Source organism: Pleurodeles waltl, chromosome 1_2, assembly GCF_031143425.1.
Source record: "Pleurodeles waltl isolate 20211129_DDA chromosome 1_2, aPleWal1.hap1.20221129, whole genome shotgun sequence".
Taxonomy (NCBI): Eukaryota; Metazoa; Chordata; class Amphibia; order Caudata; family Salamandridae; genus Pleurodeles; species Pleurodeles waltl.
This window is the reverse complement of record NC_090437.1, coordinates 177,311,338-177,337,583: the sequence shown is the minus strand read 5'-3', so window position 1 is coordinate 177,337,583 and position 26,246 is coordinate 177,311,338. Positions and strand designations below refer to the sequence as shown.

Genomic DNA, 26,246 nt, shown 5'->3' with positions numbered 1-26,246 from the left:
GGGAGAGGTAAGTCCTCAGGTTGATGACCGTAGAACAGGGTTGCAACACTAGATGAGCAATACCACAAGTTGATATGGAACCCATCACAGGTATTGATGGCAACAGACAAAGCAGCAACCGAGGAGGGTAGCCCGTTGTGAAGGAACCCAACATCTGATCTTGAACTTGTGAGAGCCCAGGTCGAGGCACCATAGGAGGTCCAAAACTCTGCATCCCATGAAAGGATGTTAAAAGAGTTGATTCAGAGAGAGCCCCAGAGCCTGACTGAGTGAAGATAGCACAGGCCCGCAATTCTGTGTGACCCCGTGGGAAGCGGTGAGAGGACTAAATAATGGAGGGACAATGGTGCAAGGGAAAAACCTGAGGAACATGTTGACCACAACACTCCTTCATACAGGGGTGGAGAGGACAACCATACACACGACCCGAAGGAGATTTTTTTCAATTGTTTATGCTGGCAGGAGTAACAGGACAGTTGGGATAAGGATAGGATTGCTTCCAATGGATGTGCACATCTGACACAGCTACACAGGTTACTGATCTTATCACAAGGGCACAGCAACTGCAATGCATGGTAAATGGGCCATGTAAAACTCTCAGCTCTGACACTCTGACTTACACAATATGGTAAAAGATGCTAGCCTGAATGTTAAGGTACCTAATGCAATAGCCAAATGCTTAACAACTATCAACCTTCTGAAATCAATGGGAGGGGAGATCTTACTCCTTCAGAAGACTCATCTTCTCCAGTGAAACTGGGGATGACTAAAGTCCAGGTGGCTTTCTACACAATATTTCTGACGAGCCCCCCAACCCATAAAAAGGTAGGAGTAGCATGCCACTGCATTAAGCACTGTCAGGAGAAGGTTAAACACGTCATATCCAATGAGATAGGGAGGTCTTTACTTCAACAGTTATCTTCATACTAGGTTCCCAGATACTTACATCACTATATTGCCCAAATGCAAACCAGGAACCTTTTATGAAACGCGCCATATCAGACGTATATCAGGAGGTGGAGGGGGCGTGATTACAGGTGGTGAACTGAACCTTGTAATGAACAGGGCAAAAAGGCGCACAACAGTAGGGAATGGGGGATCTGTAAAATCCTCAGCTCAGGCCCAGGGTTGTGGAGCCTCCATTGGGCTGATAGATGCACAGAGGGCGCAGCACCCTGAGTACACAGGCTATGCCTTCTATTCTACGGCCCACCATTGGTATCCAGACTCGACCATTTACTTAACAGCTCTGCAGCAACGTACTGTTGAAATAACAATAGGCCAAACAGAATTACATGTTCAGTCACCTCAGTCACGACTGTTATTGCAACACCTCGATTAAAAGACAATACCTTCCTCATTCGAGATACTGCACTCAAAGCAGAGATTGAGGATGCCACCTTGAAGGTTTCGGCAAAGAATGACGATATGAATGCCAATCCCTATTCTTTGAGATACAATTAAGGAGGACCTGCGGAGAATCACCCTTTCAGTGTCTTTGTGCCAAACAAGGAGAGAGCAAACAAGAGACTGGAACTTGAGCGTGACCTTGCAACGCTCACCGTAGTGCATAAGAGAGCATACGCCCCTAAGCTTTTATGGTGCAACGTCGTGTTGTTTTTATATGCATAGGGTTGGTGCTATGGAAAGCAGGGGAGGTTGAGACGTGGATTCAAATATGTTTTATCAAAATACTATTAATAAAGCGTATATAGGTCAATAAAACATAAAAAATCAGACTGTTTTGTTTAAATTATGTGTGTTATTTAACAACATAAACACAATATGTTCAAAAGGGTTTTTCAAATTCATTGAACATGTAATAACATATAACACTTTGCCGTTACCCTAAAGAATTTTTAGGTCATTATAAACTTCTCAAGAAACATATTTCAACAAAGATAATCATAATCGTAATTGTGTCCAACACCATATACATGCTCAATGTGAGCGAAGGAAATTATTAAAGCCGCAGTTCAGACCCAAACAACTAAATTATCTATACATGTATACACTCTATACACCAGTCCAATAATTCGAGGTTTGTAGGGGTGCAGATTTCAAACTTTCATATGTTTTTCAACCCCACCGAAAACGCCCATAGGTCAAGGTCATGATCTAACGAAGCACTCATACAAGTCAGCCAGAGTAGTTTAATGGGGTGACCTATTTTAGTAATTGTTTCACGGGTCTTAATTCTCTTAGCCCTAGCAAGTTGACGTGTTTTGACCTCACGTGTCTTGGGGGTCTCTCCAGGCAAAGGGTTGATGGGCTTTTTAAGTTTTTGGAGGGTCCTGAATTTCTTGCCTTACATATTTGAGAGCTTTACCATTCACTTGTACATGGGTGAAGTTCTTCCAATGCCTGCTATTGGTATGTTTTTGCCAGAGGGACGGTGCGACCAAGACAGGTACATCCTCTGCTCCTTCGCGGTACGTGCCAGGTGCCTAAGTCAGTGATGTGTTATGAGACGCTCACATTAGGGGTCATGACTTCTCCCAACTGCTAATGCCAAAAATATTTTTATTGTGCTTCCACCGGCACGCTGTTCCTATGGATAAATTAAAGCATGCCATTCTGAGCACCAGACAGACGAAATGAAACTGCAAGAATATAGCCGGTAGGCTAATTGCGGTGCAGCTAAGTAAAATAAAGGCGTGAAAGAGTTCAGTCGTATTATGAAACTTGGAGATGGGTCTTGCAGAAAGACGGTATAGCTCAAGGCTTCCGTGCCTTTGATTGTAAACTATACAAGAGGGATCGATGGACAAGTTCCGTGTTGAATTTTACATACATGTCTACCAGGGGCAAACGTTTACACTGCAGACAGAAACATTTGTTACCCCTATCGGTATAGAAGAGAGCATCAGCAGCAGACAGAGGCTGAGCCTTTTGCAGACAAACAGCTCCAATTATGACCAGACTCTTTAACTACTTTGAAGAATCAGCCAGAGTGACCAACTCTATGTCAAGAGCCTCCAAATCAGGCATCCCGAAGGCAAACTAGGACCAATCCCATTTTGGGTCCTATTGCCCCTTATGCCTCTGAATCTTGATGTGAACCTGTTCACGGGAGTCCTAGTTTACTGAACATTTATGAAACACCTGGATCAGTCTCTTAGTTTCATTCAGGGATTTTGGACCTGGCTGGTGGCCAGCACTGTGCATTAAACCTCGGATAAGAGTGACAGACCTTAACTCCCAGGTCCTCATAAATGACAGGGATACCCGACAGAGTTGCCCACTGCCCCCCCACCCTGTTTGCTTTGACACTTGAAAACGTTGAAGACAAGATGTAGAGACATGAGAGAATTGGAGATTGTGGGGGAGGTAGGAGGGCTCACAATTGACACCTTAACAGTGATCATTTTCACTGATGAGTAGAAACCGATGAGAGCCATGAAACTCCAGGAATGTTATGTTTTGTGTTATATTATATTGATTTGTAGCATCCACTATCACAATCACCCATAAGAATATACTGGCACTGAGCAGGTGTGAGTCTAGGCTCACCTAGGGCCTTGTGGGACTACTTGAAAAGCCAGTTCTTCAGCTTCTTTCGGAATTGGTGAGGAGACTCTTATGTGAAGTGGCACGTCATTCCACTCTTAAGAAGCAATGTACAAGAAATCTCGACCACCATATCTAGTTTCCTGAATGCAGGGGAATTGTGCAAGTAGGAGTCTGGCCGAACGGAGGTGTCTGGAAGGTTTGTGAAAGTAGATGCAATTGTTGAGGCATGTTGGGCAGGTGTTATGTAGTGTCTTGGAAGTGTGGGTGAGGAGTTCAAATAGTTCTTGTTTGTGTATGGAGAGCCAGTGGGGCTCCTTCAGATGTGGTGTGATGTCAGTGCGGCTTGGGAGGTTGAGAGTGATTCTGGATGACGAGTTCTCAATGGTCTGCAGCCTACTACTGGTGAGTTTTTTGTTGATCCCAGCATAGAGGGTGCTCCCATTGTCCAGCTTGCTTGTGACCAGGACATGCGTGACAGTTTTCCGGGTGCTGATTGGACGTCATAAGAAAATCTTCCTCAGCATCTTTAGGGTATGGAAGAATGAGGCAGTGACAGCACTGACATGGGTGGTCATGTTGTGTTTGCTGTTGATGATGATCTCAAGGTTCTTAGCTTTGGTGGTGGGATTGGGTGTTGGGTTAGCTCTCTTGGCCACCAGGGAGAGTCCCACGGTGATTTGCTCTTCCCAAAATATCACAATTTTGGTAATGTCGGTGTTCAGCTTTTGAGACTAGTCCTTATCTAGTGGGTGATTTCAGGAATGCATGCAATGAACGTTGATCAGGGTACTGGGCCTCATGTCAATGAAAAAGAGAATGAGTTGCATGTCATCAGCGCAGGAGAGGAGATTGATATTGTGAGACTGGATGATGCTGGCTAGATGGGTTATGTATACATTGAAGAGGGTCGGGTTCAGGGAGGATCTTTGCGTAACTCTGCAAATGAGGTTGATGGAGTCCGAGGTTTTCAATGCCAAGTTGACTGACTAGGTCCTTCCAGTCAGGAAGGTGCAGATCCAATGGAATGCTTGTCCTTGGATTCCAATGTGGTGTAGGCTTCAGATGAGAATAGGGTTGGAGACTGTGTCAAATGCTGCAGAGAGGTGTAGGAGGATGAGGGCTGCCGTGAGTCCTCGGCTCAGAGTCATGGGGATGTCACTCGTGGCAGCAATGAGGACAGTTTCCATGCTGTGGTTGTGTTTGAAACTAGACTGAGTGGTGTCGAGGAGTTGGTGGCTATTTGGTGAAGTTGATGATTTTTTCTACTATCTTGGTCGGGAAAGGTATCAGGGAGATAAGTCTGTAGTTGGTGAACGGTGAAGGGTCCACCAAGGGTTTCTTCAGCAAAGGGAGGCCAGTTATGTGTTTCCAAGCATCGAGGAAGATCATGGAAGAGGTGGAGGCATTCAGAATGAGTGTGAGTGGGGCGCTCATGGTGTTGCAGTCCTCTGGAGCAGGCATGGTAGGGACAGAGGCCCACCAGGGCCCCCAAGTGGATGGATTGCATGGTGGAGGGTGTTTTTTCTGTGGTGATGACAGGTCATGTGGTTAGCATTGGTTCTTTGGATAAGATTCGGAGGCGTTTAGCAAAGTCTGTCAGGTCTGGTTGGGGACTGAAGTTGCTGTAATTGATAATAATTGTGTTGCTGAAGAATTAAGAGAGATTGTTGGAGAGTTTCTGCATGGGAGTGATCAAGTTTGAGGAAGGAATGGCGAGGAGAAATCTATTACAATGTCAAAGATTTCATGCTTCATTTGGTGCTGGCATCTATGCGGTCCGCAAAAGAAGCGCGTTTGGTTGTTTCGGATCATTTGGTGGTAGAGTCTAAGGACAGATTTGAACGTGGTTTGGTCTGCATTGTCCTGGTTCTTTCTTCAGTTGCTGCCAAGTTGGCTGCAGTGGCGTTACATCAGTTTGAGCTTCTTCGTGTACCAACTTGCCTGGGGTCCGGATCTTGTTATATTGTTGTGTTGGGGGGACGCAGGGAATCGGTGCAGGAGGTGACCCAATTGTTGAAATTTTTGTTGACTCTGGGGAGGCTATTGCTGCATTGGGGTCAGTGAATGTTGAGAGAGGTGTTCCAGTCCTTGTCAGTGATGCTGTTCCAGGTTCGGCGAGCTGGCCACATGCTGCTCTAGGCTGGCTCAATGGATGAGGCACACATGGTCCAACTGGAATTATCCCTCCACATGGAAAGGAAGTGACCAATGTTAGACCTGGCATCCTTGGCGTGGTCTCCCCTGTGTTTTTTTGCCTCTGCTTCCCATGTGCTGACTGTGTGCTGGACTTTGTTTTTGCTATTTTTGGTACTGTGGACACTTTACCACTGCTGACTAGTGCTAAAGTGCAAGTGTTCCTGTGTAAATTGTGTGTGTAATTGGATTGTCCATGATTGGCATATTTGATTTATTCGTAAGTCCCTAGTAAAGTGCACTAGAGGTGCCAGAGCCAGTGGATCAAATGCTACTAGTGGGCCTGCAGCACTGGTTGTGCCACCCACATGAGTAGCCCTGTAAACATATCTCAGACCTGCCACTGCGGTGTATGTGTGTGCAGTATTGCACTGCCAATTCGACGTGGCAAGAGTACTGTTAGGACTCACACACACACATTTCTTGCTGCTCCCTCACAAAATAAATCAGCATGTATGAAAAAAGATGAAACATGTCATGAATGTGTTTACAGCACAGCACTTCCCTGTAATTTGTGAGGAAAAAGATCTTCCGTCTGAATAACGAATATTACATTGCATGTTTGTTTATATTGATAGTGTCCCATTTGTGAACTGTGTGCCAAGCGGTTTATGGAGACATTGAATTCCTTCATATGAATTATTAGAAGTGTTTGATGACTCATCACCAGCATGTGTCTGATGACTCATCACCAGCATACCATCTATAAATAGAACTGCCAAGGAGTTTCCTGTGCTTGGCTTCGAGTCTTCCTTCCCTCGCAGATGTTCCCAGTTCAGCTGGAGTTCTGTGATTCTTTTAGGAGTCATCTTTTCAGTGCAAGGCTTCATCGGAGCTTCCCTCTCTGGAGCGGATTACTTTTGCAGAAGCTGGAGAATTTACGAGCAGTATTCCATCTTCCTCAAATAATTGAAACATTCCAGAAGAAGTTTGTTCGTGAGTAATTCCCCTCTCATCTCCCTGTTTTCAGCCTTCTTGAGGTTAGTGACCTTTTGGTGCATTATGAAAGACATTCGTCAATGCTGAGAAACCCGTGATACAAGACTATTTTCCAAAGACAGCTTGAGAAGTATTTTTAAAAGCAGCATTGAAGTTAAAAGTTCGGGACTCCAGAAAGCATCACTCGATATCCATGCGAACTTAAACGTTTAGTCTAATTATTTTGGAGCCAGTCTATTGTGTGAAAACGAATAACAAAAGACAAATCCATGTTTTATTTTGTAACGATTTTGTTGTGAGTTACAAAAGCGTGCTTAATAGTTGAGCAATCCAGCGCTGATAATTATTGTGACTTTGCTGAAAGACTTGGTGATTGCCCAATCGAATTATAATAATTATTGTTATTTTGCTGAAAGACTCTGTGATATTTGTAGTTCTTTTGTTTTTGATCTTAGAATTTCTGTACCAAGCCCTGAGGCAACTTTCTTAGAACAGTGACGCTCCTTCGTGAACCAGTGTTTTGTTTCTCTTCCCTTCCCAAATCCCTGTTCACTATCCCATTCCCTCGGAGGCTAATTGCTCGTTCCCTGTTCATTGCAGATACGAGAGATTAGGGTTGAGGGTTTTATTCTCTTCGCTCCCACGGGACCTAAAATTCAGGTGAGTGGACATGGTCCTGTCAAGTACCCACTTGCCAGGCCTAAACATACTCTTTTTTATACATGTAAGGCACCCATAACGTAGGCCCTAGGTAGCCCCCTGGGCAGGGTGCAGTGTATGTTAAAGGTGGGACATGTATTGATGTGTTTTACAAGTCCTAGCAGTGAAATATTGCCAAATTTGTTTTTCACTGTTGCAAGGCCTATCTCTTTCATAGGTTAACATGGAGAATGCCTTTAAATAACTTTTAAGTGCAGTTTCCCTTTGGGAGCAGATGGAGACATGGATTTTAGGGTCTCCAAACTCACAATTTAAAAATACATCTTTTCGTAAAATAGTTTTTTAAATTGTCAGTTTGAAAATGTCACTTTTAGAAAGTGGGCATTTTCTTGCTTAAAACATTCTGTGACTCTGCCTGCTTGTGTATTCCCTGTCTGGGTCAGACTGACAGTTGGGCTAGTTGTGAATCCCCTCTAGACAGTGACACAAAGGGAGCTGGGGTGTAGCCTGCATATCCTGATGAGCCATCTGTGGTCGAGTGGAGGGAGGAGTGGTCACTTACACCTGAATGGGTTCACACAATGCAGTCTCCAATCCTCTGGTGTGAGTCTGGCCTGGGCAAGGTAGGATTTTGTGAACAACAGTGACTGTCCTTTGAAGTTTGTCTACTTCAAAGGCAGAAAGGGGTATAAGTAGTGGACCCAAACACCCAGATTTTCAGAGTACTTCTGGAACCAAAAGGGGCCTCTGCCAAGGAGAAGAGCTGAAGAGCTGGAGGAGTACTGCCCCTTTGCCCGTGACTGTGCTTTGCTGGGTTGGCCTGCAGTTGCTGCTTCTGCCTGAAAGAGGACAAAGACTGGACTTTGTGGTATATTCCTGCTCGTGAAGAATCTCCAAGGGCTTGGATTGAGCCTGCCTCCTGTTTTGAAGTCTCAGGGCCAACAAAGACTTCCTCTGCCAGCACCTGGACTCTCTGCTGAGACTCCTGCCCTGCCAAGTGGTGCCCTATCCAGACCCTGGGCCCTTGAAAGATGAAGGTGGTAGAACAAAGACTGAAATCCATGCACAGGGAACCGTGCGAGGAAAATTTAAACACACCACCTGCAATGCGGTGGTAAAAACGATACAATCCCTCGCAGTGCGGTTTTTACATCACCATGCGGACGGATTTTACACGCATCATTTGGGGGCATCAAAATCATCGTCAACCTGCACGGATCAGAGGTGCCCCCTCCAGAAATCGACGTATTGCCCTCTTGCAGGAGAGAAAAACGACGCGTCGCCTACCCGAAAAGAGAAGAAATTACACACGGGCTCACTTGCAAGCAAGGAATCAACGCATCTCTGTCTTTTCTGACGCGCTCGCCAGTGCAGCTTTATTTTTGACGCAAACCAGCTACTTGGTGTAAATACATCGTTTCCATCGTTTTGCATGGAGTAAGACTCTTTTTCCTTTAAGAATTCGTAACTTGACTTGTGTATGTTGGATTATTTTTGTTTTGGTATTCTTTGATTTAGATAAATATTGACTATTTTTCTAAACTGGTGTGGTGTTCATTTTATAGTGTTTTCACTGTATTACTGTATGTTTTGGGTACAGATACTTTACACATTGCCTTTGAGGTAAGCCTGACTACTTGTGTCAAGCTACAAAGGGGTGAGCCTGGGCTATCATAGGTGTGTATCTCCATTGCCCTGACTTGGACAGAGTGCAAACTGACTGCCAACCAGAGACCCCATTTCTAACAACCGAGCAGTAGTTGAAGGAGGTGTCCCTCGAGTTGGAAGGAAAAATAATGATGCTGCCACAGAATCTTCTGAGGTTGAGCTGACTGCAGATGGTGGACCAGAGAACATAGCAGGACAAAAGTCAGAAGTAAATGGGGAGCTCAAGGTTTCCAAAGGAATTCTTCTTGGACACTAGAAAATTCCCAAAAGTGGGAAGAAAGGAGTAGTTGTGACTAGTCTTGCAGGCAAGATTAAGCATCAATATTCCAGAAAGAGACCAGAATAAACTCTATGCAGGGGGTGATGAGGAACCCAAAATAAGACTTTTCAAGGTTCTACCCTGCCCACCCACCCTTAACCAAAGCTATGGTACATCCCTTTAGGTGCCTTGAGGATCCCATAGAAATCTGAAATACCTGGGTGAACAAAATATCTGCACATTCTTTCAGCACATAGTATCACAGGCAAAGGAAAGAATGATACATGAAAAATTTATTTCAGGTGACATAGCACAATCTTCAGAAACAGTGAAAAGTTCCTGTATAAACCAAAACTTTAAAAAGTCCATATGGGAGCCGAGGTTAACTCAGAAAAGCCTCAGACACAACCCAGTTCTGAGTTTCCCAGCAGTTTAATAATGCCCAGGGGCACCACAGTGCATATAGCCAGGACTGATTCTACCAGACACCTCAGAGAAGACATAGGGTACATGTCCATTAGGTTAGAGGCCCAGCAAGATATCCATCGCACAGCGGGCACATATTGTGGGAGGGGCCTGTGGGAAACACAGTACAAAGATAATAGGGCATTCAGGGAAAAATCCATCGTAGGGTAGGAGGCCCAAGAGAAAAAGAAAACCAGGAAAGAGCTAAACAATGCCCTATGAGATACATTGGGGAAGTCCTCAGAGTATTCACGGAAGGGATAACCCCCAGTGAAAAACCTTTGAAACGAACCTCTAAAGCATGACTATAATCGAAAGTTCCATACTGGTGCAACAGGCAAAGTCCAGGAAAATGCCCTGAGGAGCTTGTCAGTCAAAGCCCATTGCTAGGCACTGTGGGGGTCAATCTAACCCTGGCGGTCGACGACCGCCAGGGCTAAAATGATGGGAGAAACGCCAACAGGCTGGCGGTGCTCCAATGGGCATTCTGACCGCGGCGGTACAGCCGCGGTCAGAAACGGGAAACCGGCGGAGTCCCGCCGGTTTCCCGCTGCCCTGGGGAATCCTCCATGGCGGCGCTGCAGGCAGCGCCACCATTGGGATTCCGACCCCCTTACCGCCAGCCTGGTTCTGGCGGTTTTGACCGCCAGAACCTGGCTGGCGGTAACGGGTGTCGTGGGGCCCCTGGGGGACCCTGCAGTGCCCATGCCAATGGCATGGACACTGCAGGGGCCCCCTAACAGGGCCCCACTAAGATTTTCAGTGTCTGCATAGCAGACACTGAAAATCGCGACGGGTGCAACTGCACCCGTCGCACCCTTCCCACTCCGCCGGCTCCATTCGGAGCCGGCATCCTCGTGGGAAGGGGTTTCCCGCTGGGCGGGCGGGCGGCCTTCTGGCGGTCGCCCACCCGCCCAGCGGGAAACTCATAATAACCGCGGCGGTCTTATGACCGCGCAGCGGTATTCTGGCGGTTCCCGTTTGGCTGGCGGCGCGCGCCGCCAGCCAAACTTGGAATCACCCCCTGTGTCTTAAGGTGAGCTCAGTAATAGATCCTAATGTGCACTTCAGATGAAAAGTGTCATTGAGTGATGTCTGAAGTTCCTAAATAAAAATAACTATGCTTGTTCCAGGGGGCTCCTCATAACAAAAGGCCCAGTGTAAAATCTATGGCCACTAAGGAGTCCAGATGGGAGAAGCAGGAGTGACAATTTGTGAGAAGGTAGCCTCTTTCTAGCCTTGTTACCCCCACTTTTGGCCTGTTTGTGAGTGTATGTCAGGATGTTTGTCACTGTTTTCACTGTCTCACTGGGATCCTGATAGCCAGGCCTCAGTGCTCATAGTGAAAACACTATGTTTTCAGTATGGTTGTTATGTGTCACTGGGATCCTGCTGGTCAGGACCCCAGTGCTCATAGGTTTGTGGCCTATATGTATGTGTCACTGGGACCCTGTCACACAGGGCCCCAGTGCTCATAGGTGTGCATGTATATGTTCCCTGTGTGGTGCCTAACTGTCTCACTGAGGCTCTGCTAACCAGAACCTCAGTGGTTATGCTCTCTCATTACTTTCAAATTGTCACTAACAGGCTAGTGACCATTTTTACCAATTTACATTGGCTTACTGGAACACCCTTATAATTCCCTAGTATATGGTACTGAGGTACCCAGGGTATTGGGGTTCCAGGAGATCCCTATGGGCTGCAGCATTTCTTTTGCCACCCATAGGGAGCTCTGACAATTCTTACACAGGCCTGCCACTGCAGCCTGAGTGAAATAACGTCCACGTTATTTCACAGCCATTTTACACTGCACTTAAGTAACTTATAAGTCACCTATATGTCTAACCTTTACCTGGTAAAGGTTAGGTGCAAAGTTACTTAGTGTGAGGGCACCCTGGTACTAGCCAAGGTGCCCCCACATTGTTCAGAGCCAATTCACTGAACTTTGTGAGTGCGGGGACACCATTACACGCGTGCACTACATATAGGTCACTACCTATATGTAGCTTCACCATGGTAACTCCGAATATGGCCATGTAACATGTCTATGATCATGGAATTGCCCCCTCTATGCCATCCTGGCATTGTTGGTACAATTCCATGATCCCAGTGGTCTGTAGCACAGACCCTGGTACTGCCAGACTGCCCTTCCTGGGGTTTCACTGCAGCTGCTGCTGCTGCCAACCCCTCAGACAGGCAGCTGCCCTCCTGGGGTCCAGCCAGGCCTGGCCCAGGATGGCAGAACAAAGGACTTCCTCTGAGAGAGGGTGTGACACCCTCTCCCTTTGGAAAATAGTGTGAAGGCAGGGGAGGAGTAGCCTCCCCCAGCCTCTGGAAATGCTTTGTTGGGCACAGATGTGCCCAATTCTGCATAAGCCAGTCTACACCGGTTCAGGGACCCCTTAGCCCCTGCTCTGGCGCGAAACTGGACAAAGGAAAGGGGAGTGACCACTCCCCTGACCTGCACCTCCCCTGGGAGGTGTCCAGAGCTCCTCCAGTGTGCTCCAGACCTCTGCCATCTTGGAAACAGAGGTGCTGCTGGCACACTGGACTGCTCTGAGTGGCCAGTGCCACCAGGTGACGTCAGAGACTCCTGCTGATAGGCTCCTTCAGGTGTTAGTAGCCTTTCCTCTCTCCTAGGTAGCCAAACCCTCTTTTCTGGCTATTTAGGGTCTCTGTCTCTGGGGAAACTTTAGATAACGAATGCATGAGCTCAGCCGAGTTCCTCTGCATCTCTCTCTTCACCTTCTGATAAGGAATCGACCGCTGACCGCGCTGGAAGCCTGCAAACCTGCAACATAGTAGCAAAGACGACTACTGCAACTCTGTAACGCTGATCCTGCCGCCTTCTCGACTGTTTTCCTGCTTGTGCATGCTGTGGGGGTAGTCTGCCTCCTCTCTGCACCAGAAGCTCCGAAGAAATCTCCCGTGGGTCGACGGAATCTTCCCCCTGCAACCGCAGGCACCAAAAAGCTGCATTACCGGTCCCTTGGGTCTCCTCTCAGCACGACGAGCGAGGTCCCTCGAATCCAGCGACACCGTCCAAGTGACCCCCACAGTCCAGTGACTCTTCAGCCCAAGTTTGGTGGAGGTAAGTCCTTGCCTCACCTCGCTGGGTTGCATTGCTGGGAACCGCGACTTTGCAAGCTACTCCGGCCCCTGTGCACTTCCGGCAGAAATCCTTCGTGCACAGCCAAGCCTGGGTCCACGGCACTCTAACCTGCATTGCACGACTTTCTAAGTTGGTCTCCGGCGACGTGGGACTCCTTTGTGCAACTTCGGCGAGCACCATTTCATGCATCCTCGTAGTGCCTGTTTCTGGCACTTTTCCGGGTGCTACCTGCTTCAGTGAGGGCTCTTTGTCTTGCTCGACGTCCCCTCTCTCTGCAGGTCCAATTTGCGACCTCCTGGTCCCTCCTGGGCCCCAGCAGCGTCCAAAAACGCCAAACGCACGATTTGCGTGTAGCAAGGCTTGTTGGCGTCCATCTGGCGGGAAAACACTTCTGCACGACTCTCCAAGACGTGGGGGATCCATCCTCCAAAGGGGAAGTCTCTAGCCCTTGTCGTTCCTGCAGTATTCACAGTTCTTCAGCCTAGTAAGAGCTTCTTTGCACCAACCGCTGGCATTTCTTGGGCATCTGCCCATCTCCGAGCTGCTTGTGACTTTTGGACTTGGTCCCCTTGTTCCACAGGTACCCTCAGTCAGGAATCCATCGTTGTTGCATTGCTGATTTGTGTTTTCCTTGCATTTTCCCTCTAACACGACTATTTTGTCCTTAGGGGAACTTTGGTGCACTTTGCACTCACTTTTCAGGGTCTTGGGGAGGGTTATTTTTCTAACTCTCACTATTTTCTAATAGTCCCAGCGACCCTCTACAAGGTCACATAGGTTTGGGGTCCATTCGTGGTTCGCATTCCACTTCTGGAGTATATGGTTTGTGTTGCCCCTATCCCTATGTTTCCCCATTGCATCCTATTGTAACTATACATTGTTTGCACTGTTTTCTAAGACTATACTGCATATTTTTGCTATTGTGTATATATATCTTGTGTATATTTCCTATCCTCTCACTGAGGGTACACTCTAAGATACTTTGGCATATTGTCATAAAAATAAAGTACCTTTATTTTTAGTATAACTGTGTATTGTGTTTTCTTATGATATTGTGCATATGACACTAAGTGGTACTGTAGTAGCTTCACACGTCTCCTAGTTCAGCCTGAGCTGCTTTGCTAAGCTACCATTATCTATCAGCCTAAGCTGCTAGACACCCTATACACTAATAAGGGATAACTGGGCCTGGTGCAAGGTGCAAGTACCCCTTGGTACTCACTACAAGCCAGTCCAGCCTCCTACATTGGTTGTGCAGCGGTGGGATAAGTGCTTTGAGACTACTTACCACTCTTGTCATTGTACTTTTCATAAGAGAAAAATATACAAAACAAGGTCAGTGTATATACACATAGCCAAAAAGTTTTGCATTTCCTCTTTTCACTCTTTTCTAAGTGCTGAAAAGTACTTCTAAACTTTCAAAAAGATCTTAAAAAGTTTTAAAAGTTTTTTTCTGTCTTTCCAAAAAGTTCTGAAAACTTTTTTATCTTTTACTATCACTTTAACTCTCTCTAAAAAATGTCTGGCACAGGCCAAAAAGTTGAACTGTCCAAACTTGCATATGATCACCTTAGCTGGAAAGGAGCAAGGAGTCTCTGCATAGAGAGAGGTTTGAGTGTAGGGAAGAATCCTTCCTTAGAACTGTTAATTAATATGCTTAGAGTACAGGATAAGGCCATAAGTGCCCAATCTGTAGAAAAAGTAGCTAATGGTTCTCAATCTGATCCAGGGACTCCCCCAGGAAAAGGTTCAGGAAAGAAACTTCTCAGCCTGCCCATTACTAGACAGTCTAACATAGTTGGTACAGAGGTTGAATCACATCATACTGATGATGTGCTCTCACATTATGCTGGTAGCCAAGCTGTTAGGGTGCCCTTGGTAAGGGACAGGTCTCCTTCTGTTCATTCCCATCATACCTCTGTATCTAGAAATGTCCCTCCCACCCACCCTGATGACAGATTGTTAGAAAGGGAGCTCAATAGATTGAGAGTGGAACAAACCAGACTGAAGCTCAAGAAGCAACAGCTGGATTTGGATAGACAGTCTTTAGAAATAGAGAGGGAAAGACAGAAATTGGGTTTAGAAACCCATGGTGGCAGCAGCAGTATTCCCCATAGTCATCCTGCAAAAGAGCATGATTCCAGGAATCTGCACAAGATAGTTCCCCCTTACAAGGAGGGGGATGACATTAACAAGTGGTTTGCTGCACTTGAGAGGGCCTGTGCTGTACAGGATGTCCCTCAAAAGCAGTGGGCTGCTATCCTATGGCTATCATTTACTGGAAAAGGTAGGGGTAGGCTCCTTACTGTAAAAGAAAATGATGCTAATAATTTCCAAGTTCTTAAGAATGCACTCCTGGATGGTTATGGCTTAACCACTGAACAGTACAGGATAAAGTTCAGAGAGACCAAAAAGGAGTCTTCACAAGACTGGGTTGATTTCATTGACCATTCAGTGAAGGCCTTGGAGGGGTGGTTACATGGCAGTAAAGTTACTGATTATGAAAGCCTGTATAACACAATCCTGAGAGAGCATATACTTAATAATTGTGTGTCTGATTTGTTGCACCAGTACCTGGTAGACTCTGATCTGACCTCTCCCCAAGAATTGGGAAAGAAGGCAGACAAATGGGTCAGAACAAGGGTGAACAGAAAAGTTCATACAGGGGGTGACAAAGATGGCAATAAGAAGAAAGATGGTGAAAAATCTCAAGATAAGCATGGGGATAAAGGTAAAACCAAAGATCCCACTTCAAATCTTAAACACTCTTCAGAGGGTGGGGATAAAACAAATTCTTCCTCTTCTTCCCAACCTGCACACATTAAAAAGCCTTGGTGCTTTGTGTGTAAAAACAGAGGCCATAGGCCAGGGGATAAGTCCTGTCCAGGTAAACCCCCTGAGCCTACCACCACTAATACATCAAGCTCTAGTGCCCCTAGCAGTAGTGGTACTAGTGGTGGGACTGCTGGCAACTGTCAAGCAAAGGGTGTAGTTGGGTTCACTTATGGGTCCATAGTGGAAACTGATGTAATCAGTCCCAAGACAGTTTCTGTCACACCTAGTGGCATTGGCCTTGCCACACTGGCTGCTTGTCCCCTTACAATGGATAAGTACAGGCAGACAGTTTCAATAAATGGTGTTGAGGCCTTGGCCTACAGGGACACAGGTGCCAGTTTCACTTTGGTGACTGAAAACCTAGTGCCTCCTGAACAACACATCATTGGACAACAGTATAAGATTATTGATGTCCATAACTCCACTAAGTTTCTTCCCTTAGCTATAATTCAGTTTAGTTGGGGTGGAGTTACTGGCCCTAAGCAGGTGGTGGTATCACCTAGCTTACCTGTAGACTGTCTCTTAGGTAATGACCTAGAGGCCTCAGGTTGGGCTGATGTAGAGTTTTATGCCCATGCAGCCATGCTGGGCATCCCTGAGGAATTGTTCCCTCTCATTTCAAGTGAAATGAAAAAGCAAAGGAGAGAAGGCCTGAAAACTCAGGATCCCTCTCCATCAACAGGTAAAAAGGGTATCACAGTATCCCCTAACCACCCTACCATTCAGGATACTATTCCTGTGGTGGGAGAAACCTCTCCTGGGGTGGCACCTGTTCCAAGGGAATCATCAGCTGGCATAGCTGGACTCCCTGAGGTAGAAGTACCTCTCTGTGGGATAACTAACATTGGTGACAAAAAGAGCACCATTTTAGTTAACATGGAGCATCCCTCCAACCCTCCCAGAGAAACTTTAGTGCAGAAACCCTGTACTGCCTCACAACACTTAGGACAGCATCCCTGCCCTAGTGTGGAGCTCATAGGACAGCATCCCTGCCCTGCTCCAACTCAAGAGAAACAGCATCCCTGTTCTCTCTTCCAGCCAAATGGACAAAGTTTTTGTCCAGCTATGGCTTTACTGAGACAGCATCCCTGTCTGGCATTTCCATCATTACAAATAGGTTCAGTGGATAATTCCCACTGCTCTAAACTAAAACTTACTGATAGAAACTCTGAAAATACATCTTCACATTGTTGGTTAGCTAAAAAACTTCAAACAGGGTGGTTTACATCCCCACAGGGAAGTAACCATATAGTGGATGATAAAGGGAGTAACCAGTCTATTGCAGAGCTACTCTCTACTTATCACCACTTAGACAATAAAGTCTCAACTGGCCAAGGTTAGCCTTATTGTCCTTCGTTTGGGGGGGGGTTGTGTGAGAAGGTAGCCTCTTTCTAGCCTTGTTACCCCCACTTTTGGCCTGTTTGTGAGTGTATGTCAGGATGTTTGTCACTGTTTTCACTGTCTCACTGGGATCCTGATAGCCAGGCCTCAGTGCTCATAGTGAAAACACTATGTTTTCAGTATGGTTGTTATGTGTCACTGGGATCCTGCTGGTCAGGACCCCAGTGCTCATAGGTTTGTGGCCTATATGTATGTGTCACTGGGACCCTGTCACACAGGGCCCCAGTGCTCATAGGTGTGCATGTATATGTTCCCTGTGTGGTGCCTAACTGTCTCACTGAGGCTGTGCTAACCAGAACCTCAGTGGTTATGCTCTCTCATTACTTTCAAATTGTCACTAACAGGCTAGTGACCATTTTTACCAATTTACATTGGCTTACTGGAACACCCTTATAATTCCCTAGTATATGGTACTGAGGTACCCAGGGTATTGGGGTTCCAGGAGATCCCTATGGGCTGCAGCATTTCTTTTGCCACCCATAGGGAGCTCTGACAATTCTTACACAGGCCTGCCACTGCAGCCTGAGTGAAATAACGTCCACGTTATTTCACAGCCATTTTACACTGCACTTAAGTAACTTATAAGTCACCTATATGTCTAACCTTTACCTGGTAAAGGTTAGGTGCAAAGTTACTTAGTGTGAGGGCACCCTGGTACTAGCCAAGGTGCCCCCACATTGTTCAGAGCCAATTCACTGAACTTTGTGAGTGCGGGGACACCATTACACGCGTGCACTACATATAGGTCACTACCTATATGTAGCTTCACCATGGTAACTCCGAATATGGCCATGTAACATGTCTATGATCATGGAATTGCCCCCTCTATGCCATCCTGGCATTGTTGGTACAATTCCATGATCCCAGTGGTCTGTAGCACAGACCCTGGTACTGCCAGACTGCCCTTCCTGGGGTTTCACTGCAGCTGCTGCCAACCCCTCAGACAGGCAGCTGCCCTCCTGGGGTCCAGCCAGGCCTGGCCCAGGATGGCAGAACAAAGGACTTCCTCTGAGAGAGGGTGTGACACCCTCTCCCTTTGGAAAATGGTGTGAAGGCAGGGGAGGAGTAGCCTCCCCCAGCCTCTGGAAATGCTTTGTTGGGCACAGATGTGCCCAATTCTGCATAAGCCAGTCTACACCGGTTCAGGGACCCCTTAGCCCCTGCTCTGGCGCGAAACTGGACAAAGGAAAGGGGAGTGACCACTCCCCTGACCTGCACCTCCCCTGGGAGGTGTCCAGAGCTCCTCCAGTGTGCTCCAGACCTCTGCCATCTTGGAAACAGAGGTGCTGCTGGCACACTGGACTGCTCTGAGTGGCCAGTGCCACCAGGTGACGTCAGAGACTCCTGCTGATAGGCTCCTTCAGGTGTTAGTAGCCTTTCCTCTCTCCTAGGTAGCCAAACCCTCTTTTCTGGCTATTTAGGGTCTCTGTCTCTGGGGAAACTTTAGATAACGAATGCATGAGCTCAGCCGAGTTCCTCTGCATCTCTCTCTTCACCTTCTGATAAGGAATCGACCGCTGACCGCGCTGGAAGCCTGCAAACCTGCAACATAGTAGCAAAGACGACTACTGCAACTCTGTAACGCTGATCCTGCCGCCTTCTCGACTGTTTTCCTGCTTGTGCATGCTGTGGGGGTAGTCTGCCTCCTCTCTGCACCAGAAGCTCCGAAGAAATCTCCCGTGGGTCGACGGAATCTTCCCCCTGCAACCGCAGGCACCAAAAAGCTGCATTACCGGTCCCTTGGGTCTCCTCTCAGCACGACGAGCGAGGTCCCTCGAATCCAGCGACACCGTCCAAGTGACCCCCACAGTCCAGTGACTCTTCAGCCCAAGTTTGGTGGAGGTAAGTCCTTGCCTCACCTCGCTGGGCTGCATTGCTGGGAACCGCGACTTTGCAAGCTACTCCGGCCCCTGTGCACTTCCGGCGGAAATCCTTCGTGCACAGCCAAGCCTGGGTCCACGGCACTCTAACCTGCATTGCACGACTTTCTAAGTTGGTCTCCGGCGACGTGGGACTCCTTTGTGCAACTTCGGCGAGCACCGTTTCACGCATCCTCGTAGTGCCTGTTTCTGGCACTTCTCCGGGTGCTACCTGCTTCAGTGAGGGCTCTTTGTCTTGCTCGACGTCCCCTCTCTCTGCAGGTCCAATTTGCGACCTCCTGGTCCCCAGCAGCGTCCAAAAACGCCAAACGCACGATTTGCGTGTAGCAAGGCTTGTTGGCGTCCATCCGGCGGGAAAACACTTCTGCACGACTCTCCAAGGCGTGGGGGATCCATCCTCCAAAGGGGAAGTCTCTAGCCCTTGTCGTTCCTGCAGTATTCACAGTTCTTCAGCCTAGTAAGAGCTTCTTTGCACCAACCGCTGGCATTTCTTGGGCATCTGCCCATCTCCGAGCTGCTTGTGACTTTTGGACTTGGTCCCCTTGTTCCACAGGTACCCTCAGTCAGGAATCCATCGTTGTTGCATTGCTGATTTGTGTTTTCCTTGCATTTTCCCTCTAACACGACTATTTTGTCCTTAGGGGAACTTTGGTGTACTTTGCACTCACTTTTCAGGGTCTTGGGGAGGGTTATTTTTCTAACTCTCACTATTTTCTAATAGTCCCAGCGACCCTCTACAAGGTCACATAGGTTTGGGGTCCATTCGTGGTTCGCATTCCACTTCTGGAGTATATGGTTTGTGTTGCCCCTATCCCTATGTTTCCCCATTGCATCCTATTGTAACTATACATTGTTTGCACTGTTTTCTAAGACTATACTGCATATTTTTGCTATTGTGTATATATATCTTGTGTATATTTCCTATCCTCTCACTGAGGGTACACTCTAAGATACTTTGGCATATTGTCATAAAAATAAAGTACCTTTATTTTTAGTATAACTGTGTATTGTGTTTTCTTATGATATTGTGCATATGACACTAAGTGGTACTGTAGTAGCTTCACACGTCTCCTAGTTCAGCCTGAGCTGCTTTGCTAAGCTACCATTATCTATCAGCCTAAGCTGCTAGACACCCTATACACTAATAAGGGATAACTGGGCCTGGTGCAAGGTGCAAGTACCCCTTGGTACTCACTACAAGCCAGTCCAGCCTCCTACACAATTCACCAAATAATTCTTAAAATAACATCTCCTCAAGATACTTACACTGTTAAAAACTGCTTAGCAAACTAGCACTAATGATGTATTTAAGCTTCCTTAAGATAAACACACAGAAGTGATCCTCATCAGGCAAGCCAACAAATCCATGTCCTCATTTACGAGGACCGAGGCGCAGAGAGGTGCAGCAAGTGCCAAGCTGCACTGCCCTGCATCACCAGGAAAGGGCAGAAATGCTCTGTATCTACAAGATATGGCGCATTTCTGTCCTCTACCTCTGCGCTGGCACACATATTGCTGCCTAGTGTCAATGCAGGCACCCTTGCACCATGGTGCAAGGCTGCCTGTGTTGCAGGGATGATTGTTTTTGTGCAGAAAGGCATACCTTCCTGCACAAAAACCATCACTAGAAGTGTTTTTCTCCCCATTGCGTCATTCTTACACAAACCCCTGAGGGGGCGTAGAAATCTGACACATTCCCAGACTTGTAAATCTGGGAATTCAACTAATTCCTTTGCGTTCCGTGGGTGTTGCCTGGGAACACTCCAAGCAACACCCATAGACTGCTCCTTTCATGCAGTGTTCTGCGTGAAAGGAGTCCATATTTACAAGACCCTGAGAAGCCATGCGAGGTGGATTTGTGTGGCCTTGTAAATATGGATTGGCCTGTTGCGCCACCGGAGCATAAAAAAAAATGGTGCTCGGGTGGGCAAGTGTGTCGCTAGGGCCTCGTATATGAGGCCCAATTTTCAAAACGGACTGGTTATCTGAGCTCCACACAGCCAAGTTCACTTCTTTCTTGGTAGAGGAAGTTAAATCACTAAATTTGTGGATCAATATCCAGCTACCAATAAACTCAAAAATTGACCATACTAGTTATCTGCAAAAGTCCTCCTCCAATCAATGAAAAAGCTCATACCTCTTTAACATCCTAAGGATTTAATCACTACTGTGCAGGTCATTGCCCTAGCGCAAGTTGACTATGCCAACTTCATTCTCTATGGCAATTTCAACTCCTGCTTAATGCTAATTAAATCAATTCTACATTTAGGGGCAAGGTTGGTTTTGAAAACAGAAAGTGCAACAACGTATTACCAATACTGAACTGGCATACTTTTGAAGCCAGAATAAAATTCAAGTTGGTGTGTATCACTTTTAACACCACACAAAATCAACACCCCGATTACTTTAGAGCTCCTCTCAGAATCTCAGATGGCTACAAAAAGTTGTGAAGCATGTGAAGCATCGATGAGCTATAACCAGAAACCAAATATTTTAAACTTGAAGATATGACAAACAGGAGCAGCCCCTTCTTCTAGAACTCACTGTCACTTAATCTACGATGCTCAAATGGTTTCAAACAATTCCACAAAGAACTAAAAACACATGTTCTAAATTAATTTGGAATTTTCTCATGTCTTGCCTTATTTTCCCTCTTCATTCCTCGGTTACCCCTCCACTTTGCCTTTGTTGGAAAGTGGATTATTGGTTTGGGCAGGTAAGTACCTACACTTAGCAATAGGCCACTACTCCCCCACTCAGTTCCAGTCAGGGTCTAAATAAATGAATCCTGGCTCAACCCTTGGTAGCTTGGCAACGAGCAACAGGTCTTAATTTAGGAGACAAAGGGCCTGATTACAACCCTGGCAGAGTGGATTACTCTGTCACAAACATGACGGATATCTCGTCTGGCGTATTACAAGTTCCATAGGTTGTAATGGAACTTATAATACAGCGGGCGATATATCCATCACGTTTGTGATGGAGTAATCCCCTCCGCCAAGGTCATAATCAGGCCCAAAGTGCGTAAAGCATTAACAAATCACATAACAGTAATTAAATAAAACACAGGAAACAGTTTAAAAATCCAAACCAACTTATAAAAATAGATTACATTTTTATATCCAAACCAATTTATAAAAATACATTTTATTTTATTCTTTAATTTGACCCCAAAACGATTAAAATCAGATAAGGGGAACCAAAGATATGATTTTTTAAAGAATAAATGTTTTTAGCGCATAGAAACTAAGGCCGATATTTATACTCGGTTTGCACTGAATTAGCGTAATTCTTTTTATGCTAATCAGCGCAAACCTAATTCCATAAGTATACCTTGGCGCTAGACACGTCTGGCGCCAAAGTTATGGAGTTAATATTGTTTTCTGGACGTGAAAACCTACCTTGCGTCAATGAGATGCAAGGAAGGCGTTCCTGTCCAGAAAAGGACGATATGGCCTTTGAGCTATATTCATCCCCCATGCTAAAATCCAGCACAGGGGGGTGGGGGCCTTAAATAATTGGCACTAAGGGGTCTGGGCAGGCGTAAGGGGACCTTCCCTGGCCCCAGGGAAACCCCCACCCACCCTCACCCACACCAGAAGGACATCCCACGGTGGGGGACCCATCCCAGGTAAGTCCTGGTAAGTATTTCTTTTCCCCCCGCTCAGGGGCCCTGACTTGGGGCCCCCTGCACGGCACTGGCCCCAGTGGCCATGCCCAGGGAACATTCGTCTCCTGGGCATGGCCATTTGGGTAGTGGGCATGGTTCCTGTCTTTACTAAGGCAGGAGTGATGCCCATGGGGTTGTGCGCCAGAAAATAGCGCTACAAAGCTTAGAGGACTGTTCTCCCTCTAAAGAGTGTAGCGCCATAATTCGGCGCACATGCCCCGGTTTCCTCTACGCCTCCCCTGCCCTGTTAGTGTCCTTTCCAAGGACGCTAACATGGCATTCGCACCGGTTAGCGCCATTCATAAATATGGTGCCCGGCCGGCGTCTTGGAATGGCGCTAGCCGTCCCTATACTTTTACACGCAAAATTGCGCTAACGCCATGGCAGTAGCGGCTGCCGGGCTGGAGATAGCAATCTCCAGCCCAGCGGCTGTCACTGTACCGCCTGCGGGATCATGACCCCGCCTACTGCCATGGTTTTCGTGGCTTCCTCACTGCCACGAAAAACATGGCTGTAGGCACTATCAGTGACAGGGAATCCTTCCCCTGTCACTGATAGGGGTCTTCCCCACCCCAACCCCCCTCACCAGATTCCCCCACACCACCCTTCCTCTCCAGACCCCCCTTCATTCACACCCCTCCCTTCACACATGCACACACACATACACACACACATTCCCACATTTAGCCAATGCATGCATACATCCTTTCTAAAACACATCCGCACACACAACTCAACATACAGGCACTCACACCTCCAGACATGCACATACATACAACATACAACATGCAACACACACGCATACACGCACGTACAGACATACACACACCCCTCCACCCCCTTTCCTGTCGGAGCACCCACTTACCTGTGTCTAGGGGGTCCTTCGGCAGGAGATGGGACGGGCGCTGCTGCCAGCAGCAGCATCCGCCAGCAGAACACTGCCAGGCCATATTATTACTCATAACACGGCTGGCGGCAGTCTATTGGCGTGGCGCTGCTGCTGGCAGCAGCGCCACCTTACAGCCATCCGCTGGCATGGCAACAGCCAGATTTCCACCATCCTTCTGGCAGAAATCCATCTGTGGTCTTAATCCGCCACGGCGACAGTCTTTTTTTCTCACCGGGACGAAGTTGCAGATTGGATCTGACCCCCCTGGAGCTCTCTTTGGATAAGCGTTGCAGGAGACCTTGGTGAAGAATTCTTCCTTCAGGCTTAGTTGAGTTTTCAGGACAGAAGTCTTCATCTGGGTCAAACTTGAAATTGGGTCCGACGTCCCTGGAGCCCTCCTCCGATACGCTGCGTGGAAAGCTTCGGACAACTTTTTACGTTTGGACTTTGTTGTTTTTTTGGAGCTTTTTCTCTCTGACGTCAGATGACCCTCCACAGCAAGCCAATTTCAAGTCAACATCGTCAGATTGTCTTTCCAGGAGGCAGTGGTGAAATCCTGGAAGTCTGGGGCTGTGGAGCTTTTTAGCGAAAGGAACCTGCAAATCGGGCCAGGTCACAGTCAACATAAGCTGTCTTGACGCACAACATCAGGTTGGTCCCTTTATGGAGCTTTTTTTCCAAAAGTTCTCCAATCTTCTCCAAACTTCTGGATCTTCTTCCATAAGGTCTTTGAAGGTCCTTTAGGAGTCATTAACTCACCCCAAGGTTCCAGAAGCTCTCAGTTGCTCCTTGATGGTTAGGGCTCCAACTCCCAGAGTGACCATTGGACAGTGGTCAGCTGCTCAGTTTCTTCAGGCTTTGATGCAGGGGACTCTGATCAGCTATTTTCTACCTGTAGCAAGCAGGGAGTCCCTTCTTGAACCAGTTAAAGAAAGGCAAAGTCATTTTTGTGGTGAAGCCTAAGTGTGCAGCTGGTGCAGTCCTTCAGAGTGCAGTGTCCAAGTGCAAGTCAGGGGTCCAGCATGGCAGTCCTTCTTCTTCTTGTCGTTGCTCCCTGTAGGGCTCTGAAGTGTGGGTGTAGGTCTGCCATCTTTATCCTTGCTCCTGGGGTGGAAAGTGGGGGGGACTGTCCAATAAAGGCAGGCCACCACCCTCTTGGCTGACCACTTTCTGGGAAGTGTGGCAAAAATCAATCACAGGGAGCAACATTCCTCAAAATCCAAAATAGCAGAAATCCAGTCTTAGAGGTTAGGTGTGACTGAGCCCACCGACTGGTGTGGCTAAATTCCCTCATCTTATCCCTTTCCAGCCCTAACCTAATCTAATCAGAGGGCACGTGGCTGTCTGATTTTGCAGAAAATGGGGGAGGTCCACTTGCAGGACCAAATATCCTTCACTCCTTTAAAGTCCAGTTTGGCTGCTCTCCCCTATCCTGTTTCACCATCTGCTGAGGCAGTATCCCTCCCCCAGGCACTTCCTTTGTGTTCAGCCCAGGCCACTTCACACCTCAACAAGGCAGCTTGGCCAGGCTGGCCAGTCAGAGAAGGGCACTACAGAGCTGGAACTGGTAACTTTTAGGAAGAGTTCTAAAACTCTTTTTAGGTGCAAGTTATATTAAACTCAACAACGGTATAGTTTTTGGATTTATTATAAAAATAAGATTTTTACCAAACTTGAAATATTTAGCTCCTTCTGAAACTTTATTAATTAAAAATAAAGTCTCCCCATATGAGCCTATGGAACCCATTCACTACAATGAGGGAAAACGAATATGGCTATTTTTCCCTCACCAGAGCTTATGACACCTTTTATAAGGTCCCTGCTTATAGTTACAATGTCCCCATGCCTGGGGGCACCTAGGGTATACCGTAGTGGTGACTTATATGTAAAAGTAAGGTGGTGTATGACTTTGGAAGTACTTTTAATTCAAAAGTCGAATTTGAAGGTAACTTTAATTTAAAAGCAACCAGCAAAGCACTGACACTGGGCACCTTAGCAGTGCACCTATGGGTGCACTACCTATGCTGGGGTCCATAAACCTACATGCCCTACCATATAATAGGGACTTAAAGGTAGGTTGATACAGCCAATTATGAAGAGCCTAATTTGCATAATCCATTTTACACAGAGCACTGGCCGTGGGAATGGTTAGCAGTACCCAGGGCACAGCCAAGAGTCAGTAACCACCATTATCTGTCCAAAAAGTTTGGGGGTGACCAGAGCAAAAAGGAGGACTTTCCTACAGACTTCCTTACTCCCTTTTAAGTCATCTGACCTCCTCACTTTCTGAATTAACTTTCCCTATACTAGTCACGTCTTCCTTTGCTCAGTATCTAACTCTGTCCCACATCACCTCCTACTCCACAACCTTTTGTCTCTTTGGATGTCTCCATTCCTACTCGTCCTGTTGTTTCCTTTCTTGTCTTTTTCATTCCCTTAACCCATTCTTTCTATGTGAAACTCATCTACAGTAGAGAAGGTACTATAAAATGAAGCTACCACCCTCATCACTATCTTGTAAATTGTTTACATATTATCTCTTCCCCCACCCCTTGCTTAGATTACTTTGCTTTTGTCAGGTCTTCCCCTCCCTATCCTCCAAGCAATATCCACTCACACACCCGCCTCTCCACTATTTCTCCTATCACCTCTCCCTGCCTCACCACACACCTCTGTCCTCTACGACGTTTCTGAGCTTTACCTCTTCCTTCTTTCCCCTGTCAATAACCCTCTCACCTAATTCTCTCATCTTTTCCCTCTTG

At 46.9% G+C, this 26,246-nt stretch overlaps 1 protein-coding gene across 1 annotated transcript in view; it reads right to left on the bottom strand.

Moving 5' to 3' along the window:
- SPMAP2L (sperm microtubule associated protein 2 like) overlaps window positions 1–26,246 on the bottom strand; it is a 500,125-nt gene that overhangs the window by 177,866 nt on the left and 296,013 nt on the right. The gene's annotated exons all lie outside the window — the stretch shown is intronic.